Source organism: Canis aureus, chromosome 14 (assembly GCF_053574225.1).
Source record: "Canis aureus isolate CA01 chromosome 14, VMU_Caureus_v.1.0, whole genome shotgun sequence".
In the NCBI taxonomy this organism is placed as follows: domain Eukaryota; kingdom Metazoa; phylum Chordata; class Mammalia; order Carnivora; family Canidae; genus Canis; species Canis aureus.
The window spans coordinates 10,499,502-10,511,709 of NC_135624.1; the positions used below are offsets into that span (position 1 = coordinate 10,499,502).

At 36.6% G+C, this 12,208-nt stretch overlaps 1 protein-coding gene and 1 long non-coding RNA gene across 6 annotated transcripts in view; one reads left to right on the forward strand and one right to left on the reverse strand.

Moving 5' to 3' along the window:
* Positions 1-12,208, forward strand: part of OXR1 (oxidation resistance 1) — a 282,656-nt gene that overhangs the window by 157,393 nt on the left and 113,055 nt on the right. The gene's annotated exons all lie outside the window — the stretch shown is intronic.
* Positions 7,949-12,208, reverse strand: part of LOC144283157 (uncharacterized) — a 37,606-nt gene continuing 33,346 nt past the window's right edge. For 3 of the 4 annotated variants that reach the window (XR_013351571.1, XR_013351569.1, XR_013351570.1), the window contains one exon: positions 7,953-8,604. This is a non-coding gene — a long non-coding RNA (uncharacterized LOC144283157). Of the gene's footprint in view, positions 8,605-12,208 lie in introns of all 4 variants that reach the window. The other variant, XR_013351547.1, reaches the window with a different exon arrangement.

Below are 12,208 nucleotides of genomic sequence, written 5' to 3' on the forward strand. Positions count from 1 at the left end.
ACTAGGCAATGAGTAGTTTATCATGAAGCTGTCAGAATTTGGCAAAGGCTATAGATCTGGTATTGCATGCAGAATGGTGGTATTACTGCTATGATATGGAGTGCCATTGTTATGCACTGATGGCAACATGAACTCTGCTTTCTTTATAACCATTGTCAGTCCGTTACAATGTACTAACTCTGCCTGGTGTTCAGTGTTCTTTATAGCTCTCAACTTGGCCCTGAAGCCCACCTGTCTCAGCATCCAGTAGTCCCTGGACTTGCACGGATCTGAGTTGACATTTTCTATACCCTATGATTGTGATTCCTACCTCCAAATAAAATACAGAATTATATGTGTAGATCTCAATGAATTGAGGATCTTATAAAAGTGTGATGACAGGGGAGAATAAAAGAGAAGCGTCCACCAAAATCTTCTTCAGGATTCCCAAATTTAAGGACAGGAGCAAGGAGTCCAAGAAAAACAGGCTATCGAGACTGCCACCTGCTTCCATAGAGCTAACAGGGAATGTGGATTAAGAGGGGGCCAGGTAGGAAGGAGAGAGTTATTTTGACTCCTATCCATTTACTCAATTACTAAGTGTTCAGTACCATGATGGATGTTGTGGTGGACTCTCTCCTTGCGCTAATAGGGAAGAAGTACAGAAAGAAATAACCATAATAGTATAATATTAGTATAAGATATACTGTATCATGATGCAGTGGGAGGTTCTGGGAGAAAAGAAATTCAAACTTAGGTTTGGACATTGAGCCAGCAGCATTTAAATATCTGTAAAGGTACAAAACACCAGCTAGGTCAGTACCCAGCTTATCAAAACTACTGCCTGTCAGTACTATTAAGGCTGAATAATAAAGATTTTTAAAAGTGGTCATGCCATTGATTTACTTTATGATAAGAAACTGTACAGAAGTTAGATACCGAGTTCTTTTATCTCACTCCATGATAGACTTGTAGGGTCAACTTAGTAACATATTATGTCCAGCATGCTGGCACTGTTACCAAAATGTTCAGTGAGCCAAGAGCAAGTCTGCAGTCACAAGGCAGGAACAGTTTCCTGTGTGCAGAAAGAGAAACTTCTGAATCTCTCACATCACCACCAGGAGTCAGGCCCCGGTGGGGGGAGAGGGCGCTCTCCCAGAGAGGAAGTGTATTACCCAGGGAAGCACAAGAACCCTGCCTCTCTTCCTGAAAGCAGCATATCTCTGGCTGAGTAGGCGTGAAAGGAGGACCTCAGAAATGTTCTGCCCTCGCAAAGGTATGTGTAAGCGCTCTCTGCTTCTTTAACAAGTCATTTTGGAAAGTCAAATAGGGCTGACTTTATGTTCTAGTTTCAAAATCCAGATAAGCTATATGGATATGCTGGTTCCTGCCTCTAGAAAGGGAATGTTTTTGGTAGGGGAGGTCTGGAGGGAGTAAACTCTGTTGAAATACTAAATCTAAATACAGGATGTAAAAAAGACTTTCTGTGCATGAATACTTTTTGTCCGTGATTTGCTATAGGTGCTGCTGCTGACTGTGGTTCTGTCAGGAGGGGCTCCCCAGAAATAGATTCAGACATAGTGATTTAGAGTTGTCTTCAAGTCCAATGGCCACTTACAAGTCGTTAGTGACTTCATTCATTCACAGGAAATCAATTATCAGTAAGGTTTCCATATGGTCTTACCCTGTCCCTAATTGAAAAATTGTACACAGCGAAGGTAGTAACAGTGATTGAGTCACATGCTCAGATTTATCACCACCGCTTTGGGTATCAAAGACTGATAATACATTTCATTAGTCTCTCCTAACCATACTCTTAACAGTTTGCTTAGATGTATTTGTTTTCTTTTAATATCTTATTGCTTTAAATTCTCTGGGCTCCAGAGAAATGAGGAGAGAAATGGGAGGTTTTCGGTTTTTGTTTTTAATTTTGGTCAAACAAGTCAAAATAACATTATTATCGATGGATCGACCTGTACTTTTAAATAGAAGGAATAAAGTGTTAAAAAGATCTGAAGCATGTAAGTAACCTCTTTGATTTTTAATGGCATGCAGCATATGGAATTCATTATTGACTTTTAAAAATGAAATTACTCTGCATTATTAATTTATAGTTTTGCCTTTCAAAAGAAGTAATTACCATTACTAGCTTAGTTTTTCCTCAATCACAGCAACTATGTGACGACATCAGAATGTATAACAGAGTTTACCACTTAGTCATGTGGCTTAATGATGTTGAGGATATTATCTCTTTCAAATTAGTAATAAATTTATGAGCATAATGTACAGTTATAAGGTTGAGTATCTTTTTATTTGAGTGATTTCAAAAGCAATTATTTCACATTATAGTGCAATTTATGTATGAAATTCTCATTACAGAAACAGAAATGTTTTTAATTAGAAACAATCTAATTTCATCTTTCCAGTTCAGCACACAGATTTTGTGATGATAATCATGATATATGCAAAATGCCCAAGTCAAATATTTAGATAGTTAGTTTCGGCTCAAACAACTTTTTAATTTTAATCAGAAATTCTAAAGCTTTTAAGTCCTCAAGGAAGTTGATAACCAGTCATAACAAAATGTCTTTTCCAAGCGTTATCCAACATTTAATCATTACCTATCATTCAAATTTGATAAATATTAAAATTGTCTAGTTTTCAGTCTTTATGATTTAAAAAAATGCAAGAATGGAGAAATCTTCAGTATTAGTTATGAACCTAGAGAGGTTATAAAAACGTGTGAAGCCTTTTTTCAAAGCTGCTATTGTTTTAAAGTATCATTTCACACAGAGGACAGCAATTATTATTTATATAATCACAAAATCTGGCACAGACAGGATTCAGACCACAGTTGAATTTCAGGGAAGCTTCTGGTAAAATTAGACCCCTCCTCCATTCTTCTACCTCTCCTCCAAGCCATCTTCCCCCTCCCAGCTACTTCTCCCTCTCCTCCTCTTCTTCCTCCTTCCTTTACCTTCCCTATTGACACTTTCACACAGACATCTTTTTGCACAAGTGGGTATGTTTTCTTGTACAGTGGTCAACATTGTGAAACTGAAGGATAGTAATTAATATTTCATATATAGCACTTAAGCTTCTTCACCTCGATTATGTATTTGCTTCCTTGTGCCCATCCACGGGCACTTGATAAATGCTTATTGACTGTCTGGGAAAGTTGTGCTATGACTGATTTTGAGAACTTTCATAGTTACCATACTGTATTTCTTTGATTCTAAGATCTGCCCTTTTCTTTTTTTTCACATTTTAGCTTTTTAAAATCTGAAAGTATCTTATGATCAATGGTATATTATGGTTTAGTTTTCCTTTTTTTTTTCCTCTTGGTGGTGCATCTTATAAGACATTCTGTGCTAGATATGATGAAATATGGCAGTAAAACTATAGATTGATCTATTACTTGTATAATAGACGAGAGCTGGGCATTTCACATTCAAACATTTTAAGAGTATTCTTTTTTTGTTACATGGCTTATCCATAACCAATTTTGGTCTCTCCTCACTAACTTCCTTCTCACTGATTCCCTCACAGTGTGAGGCTACCTGTTCTTGAACCAACTGTCTTGATTGAACTCCTCTGGGAAATAGAGAATTTTATTAGTAAATTAATGACCAAAATTTAACTGTAACAAAATGGCAAGAATCCAAGTTTTTAAGACTAAGGGCTTAGGTTCAAGTTAGCATTTTGCTCCTTAAAACTGTGAGTACTTAGTGATCCGGTAATTTTTCTCAGAACTTCAAATTATCCATCCAAAGAACAGAAATAATATGAATAATGTCTTCATCATAGGATTGGTAGGACAATTTGTAAAAAAAAAAAATTGAACCAGTAAAAATATTGAATATGAAATGTATATGAGAGCACTTTAAAAACCATGAAGTACTGTTTGTTTATAAAATTTAAGCATCAGCATTAAATGAAAACATTATTAGATGAACTTATGTGCAAGTGGAAAGTTAGGAAGATGAAAGAAGGAAAATTCAAGAGTTTGACCCAAACTAGAGAGTAATAAGTTCTGCATTTTAATTATCACTGGAAATAATGATAGGACCTCTAACTCAATGGATCACAGGGAGCACTGTGAAATCTGTCTCCAGAGGACTTCCAATGATCAGAGCTCTAGTTATTTTGAATCCCAGTCCTGAATGTGTGCCAGGCTCAGAGAGCTTGTATCCTTTATTGAATTAGCAGAACCACAGCCCACAGCACCTCCGTGACATTAAAAATAAAAGAGGTTACTTAGATTCCCAAATTCCTTTCCTATTTTTATTCCTTCCACTTAAGAGACAAATTGATCTGTAAATTACTGTAAGGCTTTGGCTTCAGAAAAAAATAACATAAGTATGTTTAACAGTGGCTTTTTGAATTGCTGTATGACAAAGGATTTTGCCTAATGCCCCTGACTTTCAGAGGAAAACGTGGAGGTGGGTGGGGTGGGGTGGGTGGGTTGGTTGCCAGCAGTTAGTGTTCTTTCTGCATTTGTTTGTTTCTGTCTCTTGGTCTTGTCAAAGCAACCGAACCTTGATTTGTTGTCTGTTTGTTGGTCCCCCATGTTATTTTGTTACCAAGTCCTGTTATACAGAAAAACTTTAACTAAAATGGAATTTGCACATCAACATACATTTTAATAGGGCTTTACCCTCCACCAAAAGAAAATTGTAGGTATAAGCTAATGCCTACTGGGAAAAATACTACAAATTGTAATAGTAATTGTGGAAAGGGTCTCACTCTGGTTCCAGATATGCATAAGGGGGAAATGATGTAAAATCAGTGAACCAAATAGGATTAGTCACATAGTTATTTCCATAGCCAGGACCCTTTTCCTGCCATAAAAAAAAAAAAAAAAAAAAAGGCTTCAAATATTTTTAGCTTGAAATTTCATCTACAACTCACCAATGAGAAATGAACTCCACAGATAAACATAGGTACTATTGCATGAAAACCAAAAGCACTTTAGGTTTGAACCAGTTGGGATATTTGCATGCATTTTAGCATTTTCTAATACTTGTATTGGCTTTCACAGTTTTAAGAACATAATAGTAAAAAATAAATGTCATTGCTGTTTCTTCAAAACACAGGATATCTCAATGGTATTATAATAATACCGCTTAATATAAATTCCATTGCTATAATGAGTATAATACAATGACTCATGTCATTGTACACAGACTCATTTTAAAAGGTAATGTGTGTGTGTTATTGTTGTTGTTGATAGGGATACTTTCAAGAGGCAAGAGTAAAAAACAGAAAGAAGTGCTGTATTAAAGGCACTTGCAGGTGAAGGGGAATTGAAGAAGATAGAATTTGGTTGTTACTTGAAAATTATGTTTTTTATACTGTCTGTGCCAATGGAGAGTCTTCCAAGTTCTCATTTCATACATTTAATTTCCCAAAACCAGAAGTTGTAACATGAACATTTTCTCATTAATAATATACAGGATTTAAAATTTTTCTCATCCCAATTATTAGTAATAACAGCAAACATTTACATAGGAGTGACTTGGTATTATGTCACTCTAAATATATTAACTAATTAACATGTTAGTACATTTTGGCGTAATGGTAAGAATCATACATGAAGCTATATTAGCATTTCAGTTCATAGAAGCACCATTTTTGTAGATGTTCAGGCCAAGAAATATTGGTGTAATTCTAGACTCTTCTTTTTCCTCTTTGGTTTCGTATCTTATCCGCCCAGAGATCCTATTGACTGTATTCTCGACATAGATCAGGAATCCAGCCAGGTCTTAGCACCTGCACTGCTTCCTTCTAGGTCCATCCTCCCATCATCTTTTGACCACCCTTGTAGTCTAACTAGTGTCGTCTCCTGACTGGCCTCCTTCCCTCTGCTCTTGCTGTTCTCCCCTGCAAAACCTCCCAACTTTCCCACCCCCCCTCCTTCTGCCCCACTCCCAGACAGTCAGCTTTCAGTAAGACAGCTGGAGCAGTATGCTAAAACACCCATCTCATTCTGTACCTAACCCCTTCAAGGGCTCCTGTTTCTCTTCAGAAGCTGAAGCTGCCATTGCAGCACACAGAGCCCCATCTGATCACCCCCCTGCATCAGCGCAAGTGTGCACCATTCACATACACACCTAGTGCCTATAATCTCCTTGCTCACTCCACTTCAACTACACCAGCCTTCTTGCTGTCCCTGCAACCCACCAGACATGCTTCTTTCTCAAGGTTTTTGCAATTACTGTTGCCTCTGCCTTGCAGGACCCACCTAGACACTGATGCTGCTGGCCCCCTCACTTTCATTAGTCTGTATCCAGAAGCTGACTTTGCAGTGTGACTTTCCCTGGCCACCCTGTCTACAATTTCAAATCTCACCCATCCCTCAACAGTTCATATCCCTCTACTTCTCCTCCCTTTTTTTTTTTCTCCTTAGCTCTTATTACTAACACATAGATGTGTATTTATGTTTATCTTGCTAACTGGAATGCAAACTCTGTGGAGGAGTTTGTCCTTTTTTTCTTTCATATTTGATAGCTTATATCAAGAGCAGAGCCAGGTATGTAATATGTCCTAAAATAAATATTTGTTGAGTATATCTTCAGATCAACCTGTGTTATTAGGTACATTTATTACTCCCATTTTACAAATGAGAAAGCTAAGGCACAGAAAGATTAAGAAATTTGCCTGAGGTCAAATCAGCTTAGCAAGTGTCAGAGCCAGAATTCAAATGTAAGGCCCTAGCTCCAGAGTCTGTGTTCATATCACTCTATAGTTCTTATTTACATGATTAAGTAAATTAATTAGAAAAATAGAACTATGTATAGATTCATCTATTTGCTGGGATTTTCTTCAGTAGAGTTCCTTCCAGTTAAATGGAAAATTGACAGTTGTCTGGGTTAAACACTACAGTCTCTTTAAAAGCCTCTTTACTCCATCACTTGTGGATTTTTTTTTTTTTCTAAAAAGAATGTATGAGTTTTTACCATTGAAAAACACAAAACCGGGGCAGCCCGGGTGGCTCAGCAGTTTAGTGCCATCTTTAGCCCAGAGCCTGATCCTGGAGACCTGGGATCGAGTCCTATGTCAGGCTCCCTGCATGGAACCTGCTTCTCCCTCTGCCTGTGTCTCTGCCTCTCTCTCTCTCTCTCTCTGTTTGTGTGTCTCATGAATAAATAAAATCTTAAAAAAAAAAGAAAAATACAAAAACAAATGTTCCCAATCCCACCTGTGTTGACATTTAAACAGTAGTAATAAAGTAGCATATGGGCAATGGTTAAAAAAAATATTAGCAGCATGGGAAAGTATAAAATTAAAGCATTTACTGAATGCCTGCTATGCTTTGTAGTAAGCAAACACTGGGACTACATATTTGGTAATACAAATAGAATCTAATGAGAGAGACAGAAAAAAAATATTAGCACCATGGAAAAGTATAAAATTAAAGCACTTACTGAATGCCTGCTTTGTAGTAAACAAGCACTGGGACTACATATTTGGTAATACAAATAGAATCTAATGAGAGAGACAGATACATACACAGTTATAATCATGCACTTCTTTAAGTGTCATAGTAGGGTTATATATAATTCTGAATTGGAATTTAGAAGAAACACCAAACAGAGATCTGCTGAAAGCTGAAAGCAGGGCCTTGGGGAATGAGTTATAGGGCGGGTATGTAAATAGTGACTGGAAGGGAATTAAGTGTCTCAAAAGTGAAGACAGAGGTGCATGGCCAGCTCAGTCAGTAGAACATGTGACTCTTGATCGTGGCGTTATGAGTTCAAGACCCACATTGGGCACAAAGCTTACCTTTTTTTTAAAAAAAAAAACACACTTTTTTAGAAAGAGGATGTTGGGGAATGCGAACAAATAAGTGTACCATAGAGGATGAGATTAAGAGAGAATATTTTAAAGTAACACTTCATATGCTATAGAATGGAAATTATAGGCAAATGAGTTACCTAAACAATAAATACACACATTTTGAATTTATTTTTTTAAAGATTTTATTTATTTATTCACGAGAGACACAGAATGAGAGAGAGGCAGAGACACAGGCAGAGGGAGAAGCAGGCTCCACGCAGGGAGCCAGACATGGGACTTGATCCTGGGTCTCCAGGATCATGCCCTGGGCTGAAGGCGGTACTAAACCACTGAGCCACCGGGGCTGCCTTGAATTTAATTTTTAAGAGAATATCTTCACTTATCCAAATGCATCATATGGAAAATTGTCAGCTTCATCTGTTCAGGATACTTTTATCTATTTTTTCATAGGATTTAGGTTGCAGGGTACTGACAAGAACAAGGTATCCTTCTCCAAACTGTTATTTTTGCTTAATATGTTAGGCCAGTTCCAACTTCTTTTAAATATGAGAGCAAAGCAGAAAAGAAAAAAAAAAAGGGGGGCAATTTGTCCTGAGTCTGTTCAGTGCTTTTGTTCTTGTGTGTTTCCTTTCCCCACTTCTTTCCTCTGGAAGTCAGGTTTCCAACTGATTTTTTCTCTGATTTGACAAGGTCACCATGAACTTCCTGTCATCCGGAATGCTGGCAGTTTGATCTTGCTTAGTGACAGACTGCTTGGTCACTCAGGTCCTCCTTCCAAAGAAGGGCACAGTGCTTTTACATAGTGGTGACTTTATCCATGAACAGCTAAGAGAAGAAATAAGATATTTTGATAATAAATGTTAAAAACAAAATAATGATCACATGAGATTGGAGTGGAGTAGGGCAGTGACACAATGATCTTAGATATTGATGGGGGGCATTTATGAGAAGGTATCAGTAGAGTTGAAACCCAAATGATGAGAAGCTATACAAGGATCCAGGAGAGTAGCTAACCATGTAGAGATGAGAGTTAAGTACAAAGGTAGGGTGTGAAAACAAGTTCGGTTCAAGGAAGACAAAGAATACCAATATGACTGGAGAGAGTGGTAATGGTGACAAAATAAGGTCTTAAAGTTCGCCAGGGACCTGATAGACTCTCATAATTAGCTTTCATTTCTGCTTGTTATTCCTCTTGTATCTCAGTTATAAATCTACTATTTCTGATAGTTACTTGAATTTGCTCTGCACTGCAGGATTTATAAAGACTTATAACATACATCCTAATTTCACATAAAGTTCGCTAACATCCCCGTGAAGTAGACAGGACTAACATTATTTCCATTTTACAGGTGAGGAAAAGATATGTAAATGTTACTTGTTTAGAGAGGCCTACAACGCCCTGTCCCCACCACACATGTGCTTGTCAGAATTGCCCATGCTTCATCAAAATTGCCAAAAAGTCACAATTGTCTTTAGCCAGATTTGGAATGAGCTTAGGGCTTCAGCATAACTAAGGGCTCATCAGTGCTGAAAAAGAAAAACCCAAAGAGCTGGTATCACGAATAAATGCTCTCTAACAGCATATGAGTGTAAAGCAGAGATCCACACTCTGTTTAGCCACATCACTGATTCTATTAGATGGCTAGTTGATGCATCATATGATGCTCCTTGTCAGATTTGAGTTTTAAATAATTCATCCTGGAACATGGATTTGAAGAAAACAGGATGGACGTGTCTAGTGAGAGATACTGACAACCTGAACTGGACTTAATCACAGGTTAGGTCTTGTAGCCTCAGCCACCTGAGTCACCAAGGTAATTCTGTACTATGTCACCAGTAATGTTTTTCTAGCTTGATAAAATGATGTCATGTGTGACATTTCAATTTTTTTTGAGATTGAACTGTTATTCTATTTTTCATATGCTTGCTTTATCATAAAAGGATTTAGATTATTTGTAAATTTATCACAGGAATGAGTTATATTTAATGCATACATACCTTTTTCTTTTCTATGCTTGAAATTTGCTCTTTTAAGTTCATATCTTTTCAAATACTACTCTATCTATAATTTTCAGGATTAAAAAATTCTTTTCTATCATGAAGTACTATCTTGCTCTGGTCAAGGTTTTATTTGGGGTGTGTGTGTGTGTGTGTTGCCACATAAATTCTTAGGAAAAATATTTTTAATCAAAAGATCAGTCAAGACATACGAGAAATATCTCAGGGTTGAAGCTATCAAGCTCACTTATTAGAAGCAAGTCATGGTTATGCAGTTAACCACATTTCTGTTATTTAATTTTCAAAATTAAATTATTAAGTAGAAGTGTGACATTTATCATCTCAGACTTAACTAAAAAAAATCTTTTTAAAAGATTTTATTTATTTATTTATTTATTTATTTATTTATTTATTTATTTATAGAGCGGGGCCAAGGGGCAGAGGGAGAGAGAGAATCCCAAGCAGACTCTGCGCTAAGCACAAAGCCCAACACAGGACTAGTATTTCCTGTCTTTTGTTTGTGGTATTTATACAAATATCATTCTCTGTATGACATGGCTGTGATTGAAGTTTGGTGGCTTCTCACTTTTAATTCAGTCATTTTTCGTATTTTTAAATTAATTTTGTTATTTTGCTTTGGTCTTGTGTTTTCTTAACGTATTTTTCTATCTGGATGATTAATCTTAGTTGTAATTTTTTTTTTACTTTATTTTTTTATTTTTTTTTACAGATTTTTAAAAAATTTTTATTTATTTATGATAGTCACAGAGAGAGAGAGAGAGAGAGAGAGGCAGAGACACAGGCAGAGGGAGAAGCAGGCTCCATGCACCAGGAGCCCGATGTGGGATTCGATCCCGGGTCTCCAGGATCGCGCCCTGGGCCAAAGGCAGGCTCCAAACTGCTGCGCCACCCAGGGATCCCTTTTTTTTTTACTTTAAAAGTATCTAATTTGGGGGGCATCTGGGTAGCTCAGTTGGTTAAGTGTGGACTCTCGATTTCAGCTCAAGTCATGATCTCAGGGTGATGAGATCAAGCTCTGCATAGGGCTCCATGCTCAGCATGGAGTTGACTTATCTCTCCCCCCTCTTTCCCCCTCCTTCTCTCTCTCTCTCAAATAAAAATAAGAAAATAAAAGTACCTAATTTTCTTCTTTTTTAAAAAACTCTTACACATTTATTAAACTTGCAATAGCATTTAACAATGTTCTTTCCTCTACTTTTTCTTCCAAGTCTCAAAGCTGATCTCCTGATTTAACATTGTAGATTCTTGTAATAATCAAAAGCAATCACCACCACCGAGTCTTTAAACTTGACAAAAATATCTCATAGTTATTATTCACTAGTGTTTCAAACACATTAAATAAATTTAATGCTGTATAATTTTAAAAATTCTTTAGAACACTTCCAGTTTCTAATTTTCATCATATAAATATTTCAAACCAATTTTTAATTTTATGATTAACATATTTTAAATATAACATGATGTTACGTGTATTCAAAAGGGCTAGCACACATTTTGCTTTTATTATTTGAGGATTGCAAATCCTGAAAAACATAAAATGCTGAAACCCTTTTTCATCTTATGTCTTGACTCTTTTCTCCAGATAGTTGTCATGTTATCAAAAACATGTATCTCAAAGTACAAGTACATGTATGCAAACAACTGAAATCAAGGCAACTCTAATAAAAGCATGTCTTGTTAAGCAAGATTGCATCAGAGCATGTGTAAAAAGAGAAGAATTGGATAAAAAAAGATGGTATTTCAAAAGAAAAATCGGTTTCTCAGACATTTCTTAAGGTTTATACTCCAGTGCTGGTACATAAGCAAGAAAGCAATCCTGAATTATCTAGCTTCTGGCATTTTGGAAGAAAGAGTAGCCTTCAACATGTTTTAAGCTTCCATTGCATTCCTTGCTCTTTTGAAGTATATGTTTTACCATTTTACTGTTGAGAACCTCCAGCAAAAAGAGTGAGTAGAGATTACTGTTTTACAGTGGAAACATTGAATGTCTTTTTCTGTTTCAAAAACAGAAAAAGACAAAACACCAGGTGTGTGGTGTTAAATCCATGGAACAATGTGGTAGTCTGTATTTGTGTTTTGCATAAACTCTGCTATTTACTATCCTGTGTGTGATTTACTCCCCTGGAATCAAGGTACAGATGAATGATGATGACATCATCTACATATAAAGGTGACAAAAATGATAAAGGTATCAAAGCCCAGTGCTTTTAGAGCATCTGCTTTCTACTTTTTCCCTGCCAGCCAAGAAACAATCACACTGATACTTTATCCTCTAATTCTAGCAGGGAGCTCATTTGCTTCCTTTCAGAGATGATCAAAACTTCATGCCCCTTAGTAACAAAGAAAATGACTCTGAAAGACCACCAGTGCTGGTGCAGTTCAGAGCTTGAAAGAAATCAGCATTGAGGCA